The sequence below is a fragment of the Budorcas taxicolor genome, chromosome 23 (genome assembly GCF_023091745.1).
Source record: "Budorcas taxicolor isolate Tak-1 chromosome 23, Takin1.1, whole genome shotgun sequence".
Classification (NCBI taxonomy): domain Eukaryota; kingdom Metazoa; phylum Chordata; class Mammalia; order Artiodactyla; family Bovidae; genus Budorcas; species Budorcas taxicolor.
The window spans coordinates 41511662-41529149 of record NC_068932.1 but is presented as its reverse complement, the minus strand read 5'-3'; the positions used below and the strand labels follow the sequence as shown (position 1 = coordinate 41529149).

Here is a 17488-nt window from a genome sequence, read left to right as displayed (position 1 = left end):
TGGTCATTGCACCACGAAGGCGCGAGGGTAAAAAAAAAAAAAAAGCACGAATACTGCAGGATGCCGGCGAGGAGACACTGGGCGGAGTCGACTTCTGACTCGGCGAGTCCTAAAGCGAAAGCGCAGGAAAAAGAACAGAAAACCGTGCCCAAAGCAGCTGAGCACCCCCTCCGGGGGGTGGGGGTGGGCACAGCCCCGAAAGTCACCCTCGCTCGACAAGCGTCGCCCGCCGGGAATCCCCACCACCACCCCCGACAGCTGGGCCAACCGGGAAGCGAGGGCGCGACGGTACTTCTGAACCGAGCCACCGCAGAGCTCCTCGGCGACGGCCGCCCGGGGCGCTCCCCACACCCTCCTCGGCCGGACGCCGCCGAGGGCCGAGGTCAGGAAAACAATGAGGGCTCGGGAGCTGCGCGGGAAGAGAGACCCCCGCCGCCCCTGACCTCGCGCGCGCAGGTGAGCCCGGGCCCCCCGCGGCCTCGCCCAGGTGCAGCCGCCCTGGCCGGCCGACCGACTCCGCCTGAGGAGGCGCCTCGGGGGGCCGGGGACCCCGCGCCGCCGCCCGCCGCCGCCGCCCCGCACTCACCGGCCCCTCAAGCCTCCCAGCTTTCGCTTCAGTCGCGCTCCGGGAGCCCGGCCCCGCTCACCCCTGCCCCGCCGCCGCTCCTCACACTCCTCACGCCGAACTTCACGGGCGGCCCTCGGCCCCCGGAGCACCCGCACCGCCACGGTCCTGGGAGTGGGGGGTCTCCCACACGCACCCACAGCTGCCGGGAGCGGCGCCCACGACGGCCCGCCCGCGCACTGCGCACGCGTGCCCGCGCCGCCTCAGCCCCCCAGACGGCGGCCGAGATTCCGGAGCGGGCACTCCCAGCCGGCGGGGGGAGGACTACAAGTCCCAGCAGGCACCGCGCGGACCCCCGGAGGGGTGGCGGGCCGGGCTCTGGGCGTCTCCTGGGTTCCAAGGGGAGGGGCGCGCGCGGAGCTCTGGGCCCTCGCGCTGCGTTGCATCCTGGGATCCGTAGTTTTGGAGGAACGCGGGGCTTGGCTCGCGAGTGGAGCTCAGGGTTCTCTTGTGTCACCGCCGAGAAATTCCAGGCACAGGGATCTTTGAAAATAGGCTTCATTCGCGGCAGACAATTTGTTTGCAAGCAATCCTATAAATCAGTCCGGGAAATGTAAAATTCACAGGCTGCTGGGTGACCTGAGGGAAAAAATGCTTTAGCAGCTCTTCAAGCCAATTCTTTTTTCTCCTAACAATTTCTCTCTTCCTAGAACTAGCTCCGCCTCCTACTTAGTAGGATAGGAGGCTTAGGGAAACATAAAGAATGATTAGTCAAAATTCAGTTAGTTGATATTCAATTAGTTGACGGGCTGGAACATAGATGTCTTATCATAAATATTTATTCGTAAACCTACCATGCCATGCCAAATCCCTTGAGAGGCATTAGGCACACGCTTGAGGGTCATCCTGCCCTCAGGGAGCCTGCGGTTAGTAGCTAGTCCTTAAACCTGTAGGATAAACACAGCTGTTAAGGAAATGGAGAAACCAAGCAAATAAAAGAGATAGTGGGGTAGTGGGGACGAGTTTCTCAGCAGTTAGGCCTGTGCTTTAGAGCCCACGTGCTACTGAAGCCCTCAGGCTTTAGAGCCCTTGCTCCACAACAAGAGAAGTCACTGAAATGAGAAGCCTGCACAGAGCAACCGGAGAGCAGTCCCGACTTGCCTCAGCTGGAGAAAAGGAAGACCCAGCACAGCCAAAAATAAACAAATAAAATTATATATTTAAAAAGAGAGCGATGGGGGAGACGGAGAGCTTCTTTGGACCGGATGGTCAAGGAAAGCTCTCTGAGGAAGTGGACTTTGAGCTGAAACCCGAGGGGGAAAAAAATCATTCAGGCACGCAAAGAGCTGGCAAAGGATTACATGCCGGCTTTCGCAGCACATGGCACACATTAGGCTCTCGATAAATATTTGTTCCGTTTGTGTCCTTCTTCCTTTCCTTCTCCTGCCCAGCCTTAGATCACATCCTTCCCCCATCAAAATCTTTAGCAACACCTTTCAGAACATCCTTCCTTATGTGAAGATGTCCAAGAGACAAATCAAGCTGCTGGGACAAAAGGCACAAGGTACATGCGGACGAGCCTGGTGACATGGATGGAACCTTGACAACTTAACCCCTTCTTTATTTGTGAACTGAGTCAAAAGTCTCAGCACTTGGCCTGGCCTCCTGACTCAATTCTGTTTATGAGGCAGAGAACCAGATTTGGAGTTTGCCTTCCTTAGGATCCTTGAGGGAACTTCGGTATTATCTCATCTGAATCAGAGGTGGAGTTAAAAATAGCCCTAGACTTACCTGTGGACATTCCCCTATGTGACCTTAGTGACACTCTACCCTTCTGATGCTCAGTGACCTCAACTGCTCTCCTTCCAAAATGTTCTCAGAGTCCTCTAAGCTGATAGAGAGGAAAATGCTCTTTAGACTGCATGGAATGGTCCTGCCCTGGCTCTTTCAGGCTGCTTGTCTTCAGCATTTCCAAGATGACTGTTCTGTTATCTTTGAGAAACCTTAGCTGGGTCTCCTTGCTGACACCTGTCTTCCCAAGGCCGCATTTCCTCATCTTTACAATGGTTGAAAGGCTTTGGCCTCATCGTAGTTTATAAACTGGCCAGAGCTATTTCCTTTTGTCCACAGAGTGGGTTTTATTTTTAACTGAATGGGTGGCTAACATTTAAAAATAGCGATATTTCACCAGATGTCATTTGCCTGATCTCTCTGGACATTTGAGCTTGTTGTCTCTGGCTAGAGGGTCCAGAAGAGTCTCCAGCTCCAGAATCCTAGAAGATTCTAGACTGAACATATTTAAACTTAAGAAAAATATTCCTTTGTTTATCTGAAATTCAAACTTAATGTCTTGTGTTTGATCTGAAAATCCTAGCTCAGAGATCAGACCACTAAAGCGGAGAGCTCTCACTCCCTCCAGATGGGACCCAGAGCAAATCTTTCTCCTGATGGTTATTCTCATTTGACATCATTGACTGAGTGGTTTTAAATTATTCCTTTGCTCTTTTGGGGTAACAAGCCCCAAAGGTGGTTTGATTCTGACAGTCACCTTTACAGACAATGAGGAAAAACAGAGAGGTGACTCAAATTGCCTAAAGACACACAGCAAAGTAAGCCCAGGGCTACTCTGAGGCTGCAGTATAACCAGAACCTGTCAGCATCCTTCTGTGTGGAAGGCTCTGGATCAGCTAATAAACATGACGGTTCCCTCTCCCCCCGCCCCCCCACCCCCCAAAAAAACAGAAAAAAGAAAAAGAAAAAACAAAACAAAAAAACACTCTCTGCTTTTCCTCCAGTCTTTTTTTGGATGGAGAGGTTCATTACATAACAGTGCTTTCGGTGTCATTTTTTAAAAAAGTATGTGGAATATTCCCTTGTTGAAATTACAGTCTGGGAGCAAACCAAGAACATTCAGGACCCACAGACAGCACTGAGGAATGCTGGAATATTCCATGGATACTTGTCATCTGAAGAAAAAGGATAGGAGGAGTCTGGATTCAAGAATCGGCAGTTTACCTTTAAAACATCCTTGTCATCACCATCATCCTGCCTTGCAGGTGCAAAGCACTTGTTTCCAGCAAAAATATTTATTAAGCCCCTCCTGTATGCTTACCTGCTGGGCTCTTGACCCTCCATATGGACTTTAGCTCCTTCGACAATGCAAATTAAAACATTGAAGAGAAGTCAGGAGAAGAAAGCAAAGTCACACAAAGAGACCAAGCACTTGAATTTTCCTCCTTTCGCAGACACTTTGTAGCTCTTTCCCTGCTCTGTTTTTTTTTTCTGCTTTATTTTTTTCTCCTTAGCAATGATCACATTCCCCCACATTATACATTTTACTTATTGATCTTGTTTATTCTCCGTGTGTCCCACTAGAATGTAACATTCACACCCCCAGGGATTCTGTTTTGTTTTGGTTTGTTTTTGGCCATGGGATGTGGCATGGGAGATCTTAATTTCATGACCAGGAATCGAACCCTTGCCCCCTGCAGTGGAAGGTACAGAGTCCTAACCACTGGACCGCCAGGGAATCCTCAGTGCCTAAAGTAGAAGTTTATCTGTTGAATGATGGATACCATCAGTTCTCTTCATGGACAGAGTCAGAATCAGAAGTTAATGTGAAGGAGCAACTTCAGAAGTAAACTTCTGTTTTTACTAAAAATCAGAAGTAAGAGACACCAAAATGCAAACATGAATCACACATTCTCTGAACCCAGCATTTATCCTTTCTTATCCCCTTCAGAAACTGACTAGCAGAGAGTGAAAGACGGTTCTTTCCTATTTTTCAGTGTGAAAACTCCCCTGGGAGGGGAGTTGTGGGAGTTGCTTTTGAGGTCAAGGAGTCAGAAGACTCTCCCGCCCGTGTACCTTGTCTCAGCCATGCCGTAGGAAGGGTGATTCTCAGTCATCACCCTGGATGGAACAGGATGAGGTGACCTGCTCAAAATACAGATAAGGTGACTGATTCTCCTTCTGGAGCTAATTTTTGTGTCCTGGGGGAGGACACAAAATCCTCCTTCAGGGAGGAGCTCTAAGGGACTGCTCATATGTCATACTTACTGAAGTTCAAGAACAGGATTTCCAAACAGGTCAGCAACCAACCTGAATTCCAGGCTCACAAAGGGAAGAAAATTGAGGGTTGGAGAGGATGACTGCCTCCAAGATGTCTGGAAAGCAGGACCACCTGCCCTGGGTGCACTTTCCTGCCTTAGGACAATCAGGCGACAAAGAAGAAACCTGGCATGGAATATCACCTGATTCCACAGGAGCCCTGAGGGTCCCCAGCAACCCCTGTGATCTCTGGGGTCTGGTGAGGTCCCAGCCCCATTAGACACCCCAGTTAGGTCACGCATTAACTATCCTGACCACGTGTGGCAGGTCTGCAAATTCAGATAAGCCCCAAAATTGCAGAGCACACAATGCCTGCATCTCCCAAACATGTGGACTCTTGCTCCAATGTAACATGAAAACTTGCAAAGGAGGATGTTCTGAAGCCAAAGTACTTCTCCAGGGTCATGCCTGAGTAGCTAATTGCCACACTGAGGTGGGGAACATTCTAGAAGGTGAAGGCCTTTTCCCGACAAAGCTGGGGGAGAATTTGGGAATGAGTCCCTCTTGGGCAGTGGAAATTCCTCCTCAGACCCTTGCCACTCACCTGTCTAAGGCTAGCTAGGGCCAGCTCAGATCAGAGGCCAATGTTTTCTCTCATCCATATTGCCATTTGTCAGAAGAATGTTTCCGTTCAACAAGAAGGAATGCCTCAAGCATCTGGGAAGGCTGACACGTGCTGCCGTGCTGTGACCCCCAGGGGAAGAGAAGCAGATATCACGGCTTCCACCAGCTGACCCTGTGGACACCAGGAAAGACAAGCAAAAACCCTGGTCTCTGGAGTCCATCTGAGCTGACTAGCCATGACCTTGGGCTTGTTACCTTATTTCTCTGAGCCTCAACATTTCCTTAACACCTATCAAATGGAATTGGTAACAATTTCTACTTCACAGCCTCATCGTAAGTCTTAAGTGGAATAACGCATGTGAAACTCTTAGCCGAGTGCCTGGCACATACTACCAGCTCCATCAATGTGATCTTGTTTGGCCCACTTCCTGAGCCTGTCTGAGCAAGGCGGATGACACATTCGGAGTCTCTCGCCTGGGCAGTGAGTATGTTCTAGAATTATCTCAGTCACTGTGAACCACACACATAGCTGGATGACTGAGGTAGAAGTGGTCATTCTGGTCTAAGACCTTGGGGAATTCAATATGGCTGGGAGCAGGGCCGTGTGGATATGGTGCTGGGGAAATAAAAATGGCCTGATTTGGAAGGACCCAGGATGCCAGTCTCAGAGGATGTGATGGCTTATTTTATGCATCCATTTGACTAGGTTAGGGGATGCCCAGATAGCTGGTAAAACATTCTTTCTGGGTGTGCCAATGAAGGTGTCTCTGGAAGAGACTAACATTTGAATCAGTACACTGATTCAAGATCACCTTCCCCAACATGGGCACCATCCAGTCCATTTAAGGCCTGAATAGAACAAAAAGGCAGGGGTAGGGTAAATTCACTCTCTCTACTTGAGCTGAGACATCCCTCGTCTCCTGCCCTAAAATGTTGGACCCCTGATTCTCAGGCTGTAGGACTCAGACTGAATTACACCACTTTTTCCTGGTTCTCCAGCTTGTAGACAGCAGATAATGGAACTTCTCTATAACTATGCAAGACATTTCCTATAACAAATATCCTCCCATATCTATGTCTGTATATGTATCTATCTATCCATCCATCCATCTCCTGTTTGTTTCTCTGGAGATCTCTAATATAAGGGAACTTCAATTTGCTTTCCCAAGTGCTCTTTGCACCCTGCTTCTCCTGGCTACAAAAATAAATAAATATAAATAAATTGACATAGAAAGATTAGAGCAGGATTGTGATGACTTCATCATTTCCCATCCTCTTTGCTCCTTTAGAAATCTTTCACTTATACCTAAAAACTGGAACCACCGCTCCAAGCCCTTCCCCCATCCACAGTCTTAACAGCAGGGCAACTCTAAAAATAACTTGCCTTCCCCGACCCCCTGGCGTGTAAATACGTCTTTGTTCCCGGCTGGGCATTTAATAACTGTACTTTATGGAGAAACAAAAGCTGTAATCAGAGCCCAACAATGGAAGCTGCAGTCAGTGCTGAACAATACCCAGAATTCCCATGGTGATCCCCCATCCACAGCTGTGAGAACCAGAAGTCTCAAGCATGGATTCCATTCACAATTATTCGCCTGGTCCTAGTCCCACTGAGGCTTATTCGAATCCCCAGCTTTCCTGCCTCCTCGGCAGGGCTTTTGAGAAGCTGAAAGGGGATGCCAAGCCTGGGCCCCTGCCAAGAGCAGCCCGTGCAGGTGTGCACGTGGGGCTGGCCCTGAGAAGTCTGCACAGTCGCAGGGGGACAGGGCCAGACTGCCCCGAGGCTGGAGACTTCAGCAGCTGTCTCTCCACCAGCAATTCATGCAAGACTTCCTTCAGATAAAAGAGAGCTTTACACTGATTTTCTTATCCAGCACTGCAGTCTGTGCACCCCAGGGTAAGCCTGGCAGCCGGCTTCTTCTCCTGCATGATTCAAGCCCTAGAACCTCAGAGAGAAGTCTTTAAAAGGGACCACTCCAGTGAGTCTTAAGCCTTGTTGCATGTCAGGATCACTGAGTACTTTAAAATATTTCTTAGGATGAGACCCCACCCTAGACCGATTGAATCAGAATCTCTGGCAATAAGGAATTGACCTTAGCATTATTTGTTTCTTCTTTGTTTTTCTTTGAAGTAAAACTTAAATATGGTTTTTTCCAGTAGTCATGTGTGGATGTGAGAGTTGGGCCATAAGGAAGGCTGAGCATAGAGGAATTGATGCTTTCGAACCATGGTGCTGGGAAAGACTCTTAAGAGTCCCTTGGACTACAAGGAGATTAGACTAGTCAATCCTAAAGGAAATCAACCCTGAATATTCATTGGCATGACTGATACTGAAGCTGAGCTCCAATACTTTGGCCACCTAATGCGAAGAGCTAACTCACTGAAAGAGACTGATGCTGGGAAAGACTGAGGGCATGAGGATAAGGGGGCAGCAGAGGATGAGATGGTTGGATGGCATCACGGACTCAATGGACATGAAGTGAGTGAGTGAAGTGAGTGAAGTCGCTCAGTCATGTCCGACTCTTTACAACCCCATGGACTGTACCCCACCAGGCTCCTCCATCCATGGAATTTTCTAGGCAAGAGTACTGGAGTGGGTTGCCATTTCCTTCTCCAAGGGATCTTCCCGACCTGGGGATCAAACCCAGGTCTCCTGCATTGCAGGCAGACGCTTTACCATCTGAGCCACCAGGGACTCCCCAGTGGGCATGAGTTTAAGCAAAGATATAGTGAAGGACTGCTGCTGCTAAGTCACGTTAGTTGTGTCCGACTCTGTGCGATCCCATAGATGGCAGCCCACCAGGCTCCCCCGTCCCTGGGATTCTCCAGGCAAGAACACTGGAGTGGGTTGCCATTTCCTTCTCCAATGCATGAAAGTGAAAGTGAAGTCACTCAGTCGTGTCCGACTCTCAGCGACCCCATGGACTGCAGCCTATCAGGCTCCTCTGTCCATGGGATTTTCCAGGCAAGAGTACTGGAGTGTGTCACAGAGTCAGACATGACTAAGCAACTGAGCAACAACAACGATAACTTAAATACTACATTCTGGGCTGAATGAGTCCCTCCAAAATTGTACATTGAAGCCCCCATCCCCAAGGTGACTGTATGGGAGCTTGGGTTTTTATGGAAGTAAATAAGGTAAATGAGGTTGTAAGGATGGAACCCTGATCCAATAGCGTTAGTGTCCATACAAAAAGAGACACCAGGACTTCCCTGGTGGTCCAGTGGCTAAGACTCTGTGCTCCAAATGTGGGGGCCTGGGTTCGATCCCTGGTCAGGGAACTAGATTTCACATGCTCCCACTAAGAATTTGCATGCTGCAACTAAAGAGCAAAGATCCTGCATGCTGCAACCAAGACCCAGTGCTGCCAAATAAATAAATACTAAAAAAAGAAGAGACACCGGAAAGCTCACCTCCCCAAAATGTGAACACTCAGTGCAAAGGTGACTGTCTTCAAGTCAGGTCAAGAGCCTTCACCAGGAGCTGAATCAGCCAGTGCCTTGATCTTGGACTTCCAGTCTCCAGAATTATGAGAAATAAATTTCTGTTTAAGCCACCCAGTCTGGTATTTTGTTAGAGCAGCTGGAGCTAAGACATATAGTGAAGTCTGCAACTCTTAAGCATACAGACCAATAAACTATGTAACCACCATCCAGATCAAGATACTACATTTTTAACACCCACAAAGGCTCCCTATGCCAGCTAGAGGTAATCACTCCTCGATTTCTATCACCCATAGATTAGTTTTGCCTGTTCTGGAATGTCATGTAATTGTAATTACATACTATGTTGTATACTCTTTGAGGTCTAACTTCTTTTGCTCAACATCCTACCTGTGAAATTTATCTATGTCACCATGTGTTGTAACAATTTGCTTTTTTTCTTGCCATGTAATGTTTCATTTTATGAATTAAGAACAATTTATCTATTCTCCTATAATAATAGGATAATAATAATATAATAATAGGTTGTTTCCCCTATTGTTTCTTTTTGCATGTTGCTCCCTCTGCCCAAAATGGCTCTTCCCTCCAGCTTCATTCCACCCCCTGATCTCTTACAAGTAAAACCTGCCTACTCTGACAGGCAAGCACGAAGACCTCAGGCAAAACTCATTGTCTCTGAGAACCTTTCTGACCTTTCAGAGAAATGAGCCTCTCTCCTCTGTGACCCCACTGCTCTCCAGTTTGAAATTATTTAGGGGCATCTCTGTCAAGGGACCATGACTTCCTCAAGGACAGGTACCACGTCTTAATTATCTCGATAATCTCAGCCCCCAGCACCGTGGCCTGGAGATAGGAGGGGTCAAGAAATAATGACCTGGGAACTTCCCTGGAGGTCCAGTGGTTAAGTCTCTGTGCTCCCAATGCAGGGGGCACAGGTCCAAACCCTGGGTAAGAAACAGATCCTACATGCCACACAGTGCAACAAAGAAAGACAAAAGAAACTGCCAAAGTGTTTTCAAGAGTGGCTATACCATTGTACATTCCTACCAGCAATAAGGGGCTTCCCAGGTGGTGCTTCCCAGATGGCATCATCAACTTGATGGACATGAGTTTGAGCAGGCTCTGGGAGTTGATGATGGATGGGGAAGCCTGGAATGCTGCAGTCCAGTTCAGTTCAGTCACTCAGTCATGTCCGACTCATTGCGACCCCGTGGGCCTCAGCACACCAGGCCTCCCTGTCCATCACCAACTTTCAGAGCTTACTCAAACTCATCCATCAACTCCATCGAGTCGGTGATGCCATCCAACCATCTCACCCTCTGTCATCCCCTCTGCCTCCTGCCTTCAATCTTTCCCAGCATTAGGGTCTTTTCCAATGAGTCAATTCTTCACATCAGGTGGCCAAAGTACTGGAGTTTCACCTTCAGCATCAGTCCTCCCAGTGAATATTCAGGACTGACTTCCTGTAGGATTGACTGCTTGGATCTCCTTGCAGTCCAAGAGACTATCAAGAGTCTTCTCCAACACCACAGTTCAAAAGCATCAATTCTTCGGTGCTCAGCTTTCTTTATAGTCCAACTCTCACATCCATACATGACCACTGGAAAAAAACATAGCTTTGACTAGACAGACCTTGGTTGGCAAAGTAAAGTCCCTGCTTTTTAGTATGCTCTCTAGGTTGGTCAAATTTTTCTTCCAAGGAGCAAGCGTGCTGCAGTCCATGGGGTCGCAAAGAGTCGGACACAACTGAGTGACTGAACTGAACTGAACAGGTGGCACTAGTGGTAAAGAACCTGCCTCCCAATGCAGGAGACATACGAGATGTGGGTTTGATCCCTGGAGAATCCCCATGGACAGAGGAGCCTGGTGGGCTACGCTCTACAGAGTCGCAGAGTCAGACACGACTGAAGCCACTTAGCACACACTCACGTAACAGCAATAAATCAGTGATCCGGTTTCTCAGGGGTACACCACCCAGAAAAGAAATAATGACAGGTTTCTGGGAGGCAGGACTCTGCTAGGGACAGTGGGGACACCTGGGGACAGACCTGGCTTTGGGAAGGGAGCCTGGCAGGAACTCAGCATGCTCCACGAAGGCACCTGACAGGAAGCCCCAGCAGGAGAGACTGGGTGTGGGCATGGCTTGCGGCTGCCCACGACTCACTGTTGACAGTAACCCCAATGTCCTAAATCCAAGCCCCTGGCTTAACTTGGGATGCCGAGCCCCACATGGCACCCGTGGAGATGAGCTCAGGAAGCTGGGAGGATGGAACCTTGAGACAGGGTGTCAGTGGACCCTCAGCTCTGAGGGACTGGGGGCTCCTAACTCTGACATGGCCCAGAACTCTGTCTTAAGAACTGCCACGTGGCCCCCAACCCTCATGATTGCCACACCCCTTCCAGTGGGACATTTGGCATTACCCAGGATGCTGGGTGAGTGGGATTCAGTGGACTTCCTGCTGCAGGGTTCCTTCATCTGATTTCTCTCTTGTCCTTCACTTACATCACTTAAATAAAGCTACCGATACAGTTCTTAATTCTATATGGCAACCCAATAGCATGACTTAGAAAGCCCAGTCTCTGAGTTAACAGCTCTTCAACAGTTCGTGCTTTAGGTCATAGATGATTAGCATTGCTTAGAAATTCTGCTTTCTCAAAGACCTAAATGTTTATATCTCTGTGATCTAAGCTTTTTGACCCCCAACGCTGTTGCAAAGGGCTGCTGTTCTGAGCTCAAATCAACCGCTTGCAGCTGTTTAACTGAACCACTCAATCACATGTTTTGCGCTTCCGTTTCCTCTCTGTCAGACAGTCTCTCTGCTGCATAGAGGTTGTCAGGATGGGGCTTAGTGCCTGGCAAGTGCTCAGTGAGGCTACCACTATGGTGTCCACCTGACCACTGAAGAAGCCTCTCGCCCCTCCCCTCTCCAGACTCATTCCTGGGCTCATCATCTTTATTTCCTAACAACAACAAACAAGCTTTGCTCTGGGTGCTCTCCTGCTTATCCTGAAATGCCCTCCTCCGTTTCATTCTGCTGCCCACATGCCGCCCACCAGACTGTTTGTTTTGGATGCAAGAGCACAGCCAGGGAGTGGCAGGCTTGCCCATGCGGTTCCTTAAAACAAAAGCTGCTCCCTGAGTCACTGCTGGGAGAAGCCAGCAGATCCAAGCACCTACACAGGCATGTCAGAGGTAGGATACTCTGTGGGCAGGACTGTGGGGATGCAGGGTGGGTGCTCAGGCAGAGTAGCAGGGATGGAGGGTTTGTAGGCCAAGCACATGGTGTCAGCATTGTCTTGGGGGATTTGGAGAAGAGGCATGAAAAAATTTTAAATAAGAAAGGAAGGTGATCAGAGTTGTGGGTTAGAAAAGTCCTCTGAACTCTTTGATGAGTCTTTCGGAAAGGAAAGACCCCACCAAGATTCCAGTATCTCCTTCCTTTGCCCAGCACAGGTTGTCTGCTCTAGCCAACCCCCTACACAAATCCTCTGCACACCTACCCCACTGGAGTGCTCTTCACATGGCAACGTTTTCCCTGTACTTAAGGCCTGGCTTGATTCTTCCTCTTCCAGGAATTCTTTCCTACCCCTCAGCAAGTGTTCACGGCTCTCTTCCCAGACCCCAGGGTTCTTTCCCGGGGCCAGCGTCACTCGGAACTTGCTATTCTGTGGGGCTAACTCTTGGAGCACGTAATGCTGTGGAAAGAACAAGGATGTGCAGTCAGCAAATCCAAGTTCAAGTTCAGGTTCTGTTCTTAGCAACTTGTGATCTTCAGCATCTCCCTCAACCTCTCTGAGCCACACTTCAATCACCTGCTCAATAGGACCATATGATGCAACTCTCAGGACTGGGATAAGCATCAAAAGAACTAAAAGCACACTGTAAATAGTGATTTTAAAAAAAGAAGTAAAATGATCTTTATTTCTAGATAACATGATTGCCTATCCACAAAATCCAAAGAAATTTACCCAAAAAGCTAGTCAAATGAGTTTGAAAGTGAAAGTGAAGTGGCTCAGTCGTGTCCAACTCTTTGCGACCCCATGGACCGTAGCCTTTCAGGCTCCTCCGTCCATGGGATTTTCCAGGCAAGAGTGCTGGAGTGGATTGCCATTTCCTTCTCCAGTCAAATGAGTTTAGGGTGGCAGAATAAGAAGCAATACACAAAAACAATTTTATTTCTATACACCATCAAGTGAGAGAAGCTAGCCTACACAGGAAAAAAATAAATAGGAAAAAAAAAAACAAAAACACTGCTCTCCCATGGGAATTCCCTGGTGGTCCAGTGTTTAGAGCTATACGCTTTTATTGCTGAGGTCCTGGGTTCAATCCTTGGTCAGGGCACTAAGATTCCCACACGCCATACAGTGTAGCCGAAAACAAACAAACAAACAAACAATCCACTACTCTCCCTCCAAAAAGCATACTCCATGATTCCAGTTTTATAATAGAAACTGTGGAAAATGCAAACGAATTTATAGTGGTGGTGGTGACGTCACTAAGTTGTGTCCGACTCTGGCAACTCCATGGACTGTAGCCTGCCAGCCTCCTCTGTCCATGGGATTCTCCAGGCAAGGATACTGGAGTGGGCTGCCATTTCCTTCTCCAAAACTAATTTATAGTTACAGAGAAATTAGAGGCTGGAGAGGTAAAGTGGGGCAAGAGAAGGGATTGCAAAGTTTGAGGTGCAATGAAAATGTTCACTGTTGTGATGATGTTATTTTGTAAACAATGATGGTAAGTAAAGAAATGGGAAGAGGCATGGGCTGCAAAGCCAGGGAGACCTGGGGTGGGACCTTGGCTCTGGGTCCCACTGGTTGACTGTCTCTAGGCAGGTCAACCAGAGTCTCTGGGCTTGCTTTTCTCCTCTGTAGGTGGGGAGCTTAGTACGTGCCTCTGGGATTAATGTGAAGATCAGATATGTTAAGAGGTCAGCACATTGCCCAGCACATAGTAGCCTGGCAATGGGTGTTAGCACAATGTCCTCCTCATTGCCAAACAACAGTCCTTTGGACATGGGAATACATATGTGTCTATTGATTGCCTGGCTGATTTAATTACAGGCCACACAAATAAAGGGATATAGGATGGATAGGTAGGTAGACAGGTGGGTAGATGGATGGATGAGTGGACTGGTGGACAAATGTCTAACTAAATAAACTAATAAATAAATGAGTGGATGACCAAACAGATAGCTGAAAAAAAAATCAAGAAGCAAAGGAATGCCTGAATGAATGAATGATGAATGGAATGAGTACATTACTAAATTACTGACAGGAGGGACCTGGCAGTAAATGACTGAGCTCCTTCAGGCCAGAGGCCCACCCTGCCCCCGGCCTTCATGGTATGAGTAAAGCACCAGTTACCTTGAAGGCTCTCTCTTAGCAGTGGCCAGGTGCCCCTGCCAGGTAACCAGAGTAACCAGGTTCCTGAAGAAAGGCAGCTGTTGGCTCCTTGGCAGTCCCATCTAGGCCTATCTTGGCAACAAGGACAAATGTTCTGGGGTTGCACGGACTAGAGGCAGTGCCCTCTCTGAGCTGCCACTGGGCAAGCTCGGACCAGATGCTCTCTCAGCTTGGACTGGGGCTGCATCCTTGGTGGTTATCGACTTCCTGCTGAGGAAGGGGGCATCACTTGTCCCACAAGAGAAGAGGCAACTGGCCTGAGCAGGCTAGGGAGGTGGATTAGACTCCTAGGAAAGGAGGCCCTGCAGAGAGGCCCCCATCCTGCTGATTGTGAGCTCGTGGGTCAGGAGATGGCTCCATCAGTCACAGCAGCCTCTTGGGGGCAAGGAACAAAGACCCATTTGCAACAGCGCCCTGACTGAGGAGCCATTCACAACATGGGCCCCTTTCTTACAACATCTGTGGGAGGCAGCCTGGCAGTACTTGCCTCTCTGTCAACCCATTTACAGATAAAGAGGCCCTGATAGCAAAAAGAGACTTGCCCAAGGTATGAGAGTGCAACAGCAGAGAATGAAACCCCCCTACCCTGACCCCATCTCTCCGTACCTCCACCCTCCTCTGCAGACTTCATGTGTGTGTGCTTCATCGCTCAATCATGTTCGATTCTTTGCAAACCTAAGGTCTGTAGCCCACCAGGCTCCTCGGTCCTTGGAATTCTCCAGGCAAGAATACTGAAGTGGGTGAGCACACCCTTCTTCAGGGGGATCTTACTGACCCAGGGTATAGAACCCAGGTCTCATGCATTGCAGGCAGATTCCTGACTATCTGAGCCACCAGGGAAGCCTGTCCCTCCAGGCCACAGGGGATTCAGTTACAAAGCAGGAGGAAGATATCCTCTGGCCACCCCAAACAAGTTGCTTTTTGTTGCTACTCCTCTAAAATTGTGCTGAACTCATTGCCTGGGTCACTCTCCAACTGGCTAGCTGAGAAGAATCTGTCTCTGCAGCCTCAGGTCACTTTGTTCAAGTCCTTCTTTCCTCCTCCCTGAGTTGCAGGTAAGTCTTGTCTTCTCTCTGCTGCTGGGCCTGAGCACTTCAGTGGAGAGCATTTTCCACCACCCTTCATCCCAGCCTCCCCCCACACCTGTCACGTCTAACATGTCCCCAAAGTGGCCACCAAAGTTCCCATGGCAAGTTAGTGAAAGAGCTGAGTTCGCCCAAAGATAAACAGCCAAACAAGACACAGCCCCTCCTGTCAGGAGGCAAAAGCAGAAGACCTCTAGAAACAACTGTGTCTTACCCCAAAAGCACAGATTTCTAAAGGTGGGGTTCTAGGCAGCAGGACGTGTCTGCAGACAGGTAATCAGGCCACAGGCTCTTTTCAGAGGTTTCAGCACACAGTCATCACCCATTCTGTCCAGGCAGAATTCTCAAGTGTATCACCTTTCATTTTTCTTAGGACAAACGTGCCCTTTTCTCTGCTCTGTTGGCTTTTCATTCAGGAAGAGTGGGCAAAAATATCCTTTAATTTACCAAAAATGCTTTTTAAATGCATCAGCCAACTCAGGACTATCAGGGAAGATAAGGGTTTTTTCCCTTCATAATGATAGACTAAATTTCAGCCAAGATGAATTTAAATGATGTTTGTGGGGTGTAGTTTTTTTTTTTAATTAATTTCATCCATCATGACTAAACTAAGCCACTGAACTTTCACAGCTCCAGACCATTCCTGGAGTATCTCTTGCCTTATTCAAAGCCAATCTCAAACAAACTTCAGCTGGATAACAAGAGGTGGGTCTTTTTTTTCCAGCAGGGAAGTGGCTGAGAGTTCTGGAGTCTGACGGTCCTGGGCTCAAGTCTCGGCTCTGCTGGTGCTTGGCTGTGAGCTTTAGAAACTGCTCCTTAACCTCTCTGTGCCTGCCTCCTTCCTTATTTGTCAAGGGCAGATAAAGATGTTATCTGGAACTTTGCAGGCTTATTTAAAGATTAAATGAAATGATGTATGTGAGGGATCTGTCACAGTAAACTTAATGAATCTTAGTTATTGCTATTATTCTAATACGAAGGCAGCATTATCTTTATTTTGCTCTATTTGTTGCTGTTCAGTTGCCCAGTCGGGTCCGACACTTTGCGACTCCAAGGACTGCAGCACGCCAGGCCTCCCTGTCCCTCACCATCTCCAAAGTTTGCCCAAGTTCATGTCCATTGCTTCAGTGATGCCATCCCGTCGTCTCATCCTTTGATGCCCTCTTCTCATTCTGCCCTCAGTCTTTCCCAGCATTAGCGTCTTTCCCAATGAGTCTGCTGTTTGCATCAGATGACCAAAATACTGGAGCTTCGGCTTCAGCATCAATTCTTCCAATGAGTATTCAGGGTCGATTTCCCTTAAGATTGACTGGTTTGATCTTCTTGCTGTCCAGAGGACTTTCAAGAGTCTGCTCCAGCACCACAGTTCGAAGGCATCAATGCTTTGGCACCCTGCCCTCTTTACAGTACAGCTCTCACAATACATGATCACTTGGAAGACCATAGCCTTGACTATACAGACCTTTGTTGGCAGAGTAATGTCTCTGCTTTTCAACAAACTGTCTAAATTTGTCATTACTTTCCTACCAAGAAGCAACTGCCTTCTGATTTGCACTGTAGTCACCATCTACAGTGATTTTAGAGCCCAAGAGGAAGAAATCTGTCGCTATATCACTCTATCCTTTACCTTTTTACCATGCTGTTATCCCTTATGATTTGGCTACTCCCTCCCCACAGGGCTTCCGAGGTGGCACAGTTGATAAAAAGTCTGCCTGCCAATGCAAGGGATGCTAGTTCAATTCCTGGGTTGGGAAGATCCCCTGGAGAAGGAAATGGCAACCCACTCCAGTGTTCTTGCCTGGGAAATCCTACAGACAGAGCAGCCTGGAGGGCTACAGTCCATGGGGCCACAGAGAGTCAAATGCAACTGAGCAATTAAATAACAACTATCCTAGGTACTTGGGATATACCAGTGAAAAACACAAAGATTCCCATTCTAGTTCTCTGGTTCTCCAGTTCTGGCCTGATGTGGTAAGTAGCCATGGGGAGAGAGGCACAGATAAACAAAAACAATAAGTAAATTATATGGTACATGAAAGGTGAAATAGTCAAGCCAAGTGAAGGGGATTAGTAATGCCAAGGAGGGGTGGGGGCAGTCAGGCTTGGTCTCAAGGAGAAGGTGATACTTGTGTACACACTTGAAGGAGGTAAAGGAATGAACCACACCAATGTTCTCAGGAGAGGCCCCCAGGCTGAGCTGTTTGTGCAAAGAGCATCCCAAGAGCCTGTGTGCCAGAATATTTTAAACTTCAGGCATTGAAAAGACACTACCTGGACCCATGAGCCTTTGAAAGTGATTAGAACCAGAAGAAAAGAA

At 48.3% G+C, this 17488-nt stretch overlaps 1 protein-coding gene across 3 annotated transcripts in view; it reads right to left on the bottom strand.

Annotated features, from left to right (window-relative positions):
* PLEKHA1 (pleckstrin homology domain containing A1) overlaps positions 1-673 on the bottom strand; it is a 53691-nt gene extending 53018 nt beyond the window's left edge. For all 3 annotated transcript variants that reach the window (XM_052661048.1, XM_052661049.1, XM_052661050.1), the window contains exon 1: positions 648-673. The gene's annotated coding sequence lies outside the window, so the exon portion shown is untranslated. The remainder of the gene's footprint in view (positions 1-647) is intronic.
* Positions 674-17488: the final 16815 nt, after the last annotated feature.